This window comes from Bison bison, unplaced genomic scaffold (genome assembly GCF_000754665.1).
Source record: "Bison bison bison isolate TAMUID 2011002044 unplaced genomic scaffold, Bison_UMD1.0 scf7180017864285, whole genome shotgun sequence".
Classification (NCBI taxonomy): domain Eukaryota; kingdom Metazoa; phylum Chordata; class Mammalia; order Artiodactyla; family Bovidae; genus Bison; species Bison bison.
The window spans coordinates 2,088,406-2,093,517 of NW_011494857.1; the positions used below are offsets into that span (position 1 = coordinate 2,088,406).

The 5,112-nt window shown below is 54.9% G+C and overlaps 1 protein-coding gene across 1 annotated transcript in view; it reads right to left on the reverse strand.

The window, feature by feature from the left end:
- Positions 1-5,112, reverse strand: part of SHANK1 (SH3 and multiple ankyrin repeat domains 1) — a 46,586-nt gene that overhangs the window by 18,714 nt on the left and 22,760 nt on the right.

The window sequence follows — 5,112 nt, forward strand, 5'->3', positions numbered from 1 at the left end:
AAAAGGGATCATGAGATACGGAGCCACCTGGTGCCCCACCAGTCGACCTGGTGACCTGAGCCTAAGCTCCGGAACCCTTCATTCCGCCCCCCTCCTCCTCCTAGGAGCCTCCTCACCCACTCCACGTGCATCTGCTTGCAGCAGCCCTGACAGGCCTCTCCCCCTCGGAGCCCGGGGTGCGCGGTCTCCCACTCACTCTTTCCTCATTCATCCATCGGTGCATCCATCCACCCATCCATTCAGCAAGCACGGCGGGAGGAACGCAGAGGTACAACCACCACATCGCCAGACAGCCTGGCTGGAGGCCCTGCTGGCCACTTCCTGTCTGTGACCTTGAGCCCCGACTTTAACCTGTGGGGCCTTGGTTGCCTTGTCTATCGCAGCGGACAATGACAGACCCCACCTGACAGGGTCACTGTGTGAGTTCCCTAATCTGTAGTGTATATAGTACTCAGCAGAGTGCTGCATACATAGCATGTACACAATACGATGTGTTCTGTCTTTGGTCAAGTCTTTTGGTCCAGAGGACAATTGTACTTGGATAATACCTCTCCCAACTCCCGGACTATACACACACACACACACACACACATATATATATATGCTACAGTAACATCTCCCCAGGTCCCTGAGCAAATTGTAACACTGCTTATTCAGCAGCTGTCCAATATGGTGGCCGCTAGCTGCCTGTGTCTATTTATATGCAAATTAATTAAAAATTAAATGGAAAAATTCAGTTCCTCAGCCTCACTAGCCACGTTTCCAAGGGCCCGGCAGCCACATATGGTTAGTGGCTACCATGCTGGATGGCCCAGATACGGAACATCTCCATTGCCACAGAAAATTCTAGCGTGCAGCGATGACATCTACTTCCTGGCGTACTCAAATGGATCTCCTTCATGCGGTCAGAGGATTCTAGCAAAATGAAAACTGCATGTGAATACGTGGAGAGTTCCCTGTAATGCCACCAGAGCCCACCAGTATATTTAGGGGATGCTCACATAGCCAGGAAAGTTCAGTTAAATACAGACCTATTTCATGTCTCTCAACACCAGCCCCGGGCTCACTCAGGTAACAGTCGCAAACCCTAGACGTCACCACGGTGTACATCAGGACTGCACATCCATTCCATTCTGGGAGCCCCAGTATAAGCAGGAATACCCAGCCACCCTTGCTCCAGGCTTTTTAGAATACCCACTATCCCCAACCCCTGTCCCCAGAGGCAACATGCCTTGCCGTGTCCAGACACCCTGCAGTCACATTTGAAACCCGGCCCAGTGCATACGCAGCCCCCTCAGAATACCCCAATAATATCCGCAGGCCCCAGCACACTCCAATAATAGACAAGCATGCTCCCTGCGTGTTCCAATTACCTACCCCCACAGGTTTGGCAAAACAGCCCTCCACGAATACTCCAGTATATTTCAGCAACCCCCCCACACATCCCAGTATGCTCCAATAATAACTCCCCCACACTCTCATCTCAGTCTATTCCCATAACACGCCCCCTGAACACAAACCAGCACATGCTGATAATACTTAATGTGTTCCTACTGTATTTCGGCACCAATCCCCTCCACACACGCAAGCCCTGCTGGATATTCCCATGACCCCCGACACGTCCACAGTTGAATCCATATATTTGTACAATAGGGACAGTGTTCTGCACATGTGCTCTGGCCCCAGCCCTGCTCCCCAGCCACTATTAGAACCCCATGGGCCCAACAGCAGGCACACACATGTAGACACAGCCCACAGCTGCCCTGGCTCAGAGTTGACGATGCTCCAGTAAACATGTCTACACAATATCCACTATGTCTTCTAGACCTTATATGCAACCCAGGGACCTTGTATCTGAGTGGAGAGAATGTTGGAAGAGAAGGAGGGAAGGGGTTGAAAGCAATGAAAAAGGGGAGGAAAGAGGTCAAGAAGGCTCCTTGAGTGGGTGAACGATGGGGCCAATAGAAATGGGTTGAGAGGTTAGAGTTGCCTGCTTCTGACCACGAACTCTGTAGCATCCTTGTCCCCAGCTCTGGGCCCACCGTGTAGACTGACAGTCTCCTCTGAGCCCTCATGCCCTCGCTGCCCCCATAGCCCTTCCAGATCTCCAGGGACCCCCAGTGGCCAGTAATGCTCTTCAGATCCCCTTTATTCCTCCTTTACAGCAGTTTCACTTTCATTTCATTCATCTCACAAACCCTACCTTTCCCCCATCCCCCTCAATCTTTCACCCCCACACTCTCCTCACACTTCACACATAAGCCTCCCCCAAACATCCAGCCCCTAATACAATTCAGTAAGGCTTCTTTATCCATTAGATTCGAAGAAAAAGCCCATGCTATGTGTCAACCAGTATCTGAAGTCCCTCACAGGTAAATGACTCAATCCATCATCTCCCATTGCGAGCCTCTAGGTAGGCGTGAGTACCATTTCCACTTTACAAATGAGGAAACGGAAGCACAGAAAGGTCAAGCAACTTGCCTGAGCTCACACAGTGAACAACATTCTTCAATGATTCCCAAGAAAATACCTGGGTAGTTGCAATAGTAACACCTTCCACTCCACTGAAACCAAACACCCCAGCACACATACGTTTGCCCCAGTTCACCATGAATGTGCCCCTCCAGTTCCTGAAATTTATCCCAGGCTATGCCTATAGCACAAGTAACATTTATCGAACCACTGCTGAATGCCAGACGGCATTCCAAGCACTTTATGTTTATGTATTCATTCAGTCCTCATGACACCCCCTGGGAGGGGTTGGCTGTTATCATTCCATTTTATAGATGAAGAAACTGAGGCACAGAGAAATAAATTTGCTCCAGATCACACCTGTCAGAAAAAAATGTCACAGCTAAGATCTGAATTCCCCATAGGCAACCCATGCATGCATGCATGCATGCTAAGTCACTTCAGTCATGTCCAACTCTGTGCAACCGCATGGACAGCAGCCCACCAGGCTCCTCTGTCCATGGGATTCTCCAGACAAGAATACTGGAGTGGTAGGCAAACATATACCCCAATAATATCCAAACACCAGCAGATCACCCCACCCCTCCCTCTCGAGTCTCCCTATCCTGGACATACGCCTCTCCTTCCCATGACTTTCTCATGCAACCCCCAGCTCTGTGTGCGGTCTCTCTCATCCTCCTTGAACTGCCCAGTTGCCCTCTTGTGCCCACAACTCCCTACAATGGGTATTCCTTCTCCTCTACTCTTGTGTATACCTTCTTGCTCTGCACCTGGATCCCCCCTCAAGTTGTCTGAAAGCTCCTCAGGACCATAACCCCCTCCCCACCAGCTCTCACCTCTGCAAGCCCACATTACACCCCATGGGGCTGTCCCCCCACCTCCCATTTTGCCCTTGCACACCCCACATCCCCTTTCCCAAAGTTGTCTCCCCCAGATTTCTGCGGCCTCCTCACCCCCTCTCAGGCCAGCGCTCCCTCTCCTTTGCCCTCATCCCTCCCACAGCCTCTGGAGCGTCAGTACAGAGCTCCACTGTATCCCCTACAGCATGCTAGATGTCTTTCCTACTCCAGTTCCCCCTGCACCCATTCTCATCTATGGAAGCCTCCTCCTACTTTCGCATCCTCAATTCACTTCACCCTTCCTTCTGTCTCCTTTCACTGGCAGCTGCATTTCATTTACATTCCCTGCATCTCCTCTCTGTGCTCTCCCTGAACTGCCTGAATCCCCGCCCCCCAATCCTCTTCACACTTCCTGCACCCCCTCCTTACCCCATTCCTCCGCTGGCCCGGCGCACACGCTCTGCTCCTCTGCTCCGGCGTTCCCCATTCCTCCCCCCCATTCCTCCCCCGACTTCAGTATCCCCCACTCCCCCCTGTTCCCTTTCCGTCCTGCCACCCTCTTACCCAGACCCTCTAACCCCGCCTCCTGCCCTACCGTTGGCGACCCACGCAGCACCCCATTCATGCTCCCGTAGGGCTGACTACCTGCCCTGCAGGCGCACACACAATGCTCCGCCCCAGGCCATCCCTCGGCGACCCTGAGCGGCCTCTGGAGCTCAGCGGCCAGCTCTTGTTCACCAGATCCCACACACAGGGACTGCAGCAGCCTCCACTCCCCCCACCCCCACCCCGAAGGTCCCTCTCGAACACCCAGCATCCCACAGCCCAGAGCCTGCTGCTGTACGTAGCGCCCCCCTCTGCCACTCAGCCCCTCCCCGTGTCCCAGCTCCATGGGGCCTCTCCACGGCCTGCCCAGAGCCTCCCCCCGCCCCCGCAGGGAAGCCAGCCCCCTCCCATGCTGAGAGGTGACACACAGAAGCAGATGCAGTTCCCCGTGCAGAAGCTCCACCGTGTCTCAGCACACGTGCCCCACACAGGCACGGACCCCTGGGGGCAGGGAGCGGGTGCGTGGGGACGGGGACTGGTGAAGGGTGGTTGTGGGGGAGGGGACAGGCCTGGTCAAGGAGGGTGGGTGTTGGGAAACACAGCCGCAGTCCCTGGGACAGACCCCCCCCACCACCCCGACACACACACACACATGCAAACACACTAGTCTCCAGACAGCCTCGCTATCGCTCCAAGTCACACACAGAGATAGACGCCGGCAAACAGGGACATACAGATGGACACAGTTGGGGAGGTGGGCCGGGAGCCCACCATCTCTCTCTCTCTCGATTACACACACACACACACACAAACAGGGCTGCAGGCAGTCATACACACGCACGCACACCACCACAGCCACAGGAACACACGCACCGTCGCACAGTGACACGCAGCGGAAAAAGAGGAGGGGAGGGGAGACGGGGGCGGGATGCGTGTGTGATGGGGGGAGATGACTGTGAATGGGAGAGAGGGGTATGAATGGGGGGACTTGCCAACTCCGTGAAGGGGAGCGGGGACACAGGAATCAGAGGAACGCGGGCCTGGGGTGCAGATGCCAGAAGGGAGGGCTCTAGAATGGGGGCGCTAAGGGTGGCAGAAAGGACAAGCGGGGCCCTAATCCCGGAGTGGAGTCCGTCTGGAGGGCCTCCTTAGGAGGGACGTCCTGGAGAAGGAGCTGAAGGGGGCCTAGAAGGGCCTACGAGGGGCCGGAGGAGTGTGTGTGTGCGTGTGTGTGTGTGTGGGGGGGGTATCGGGG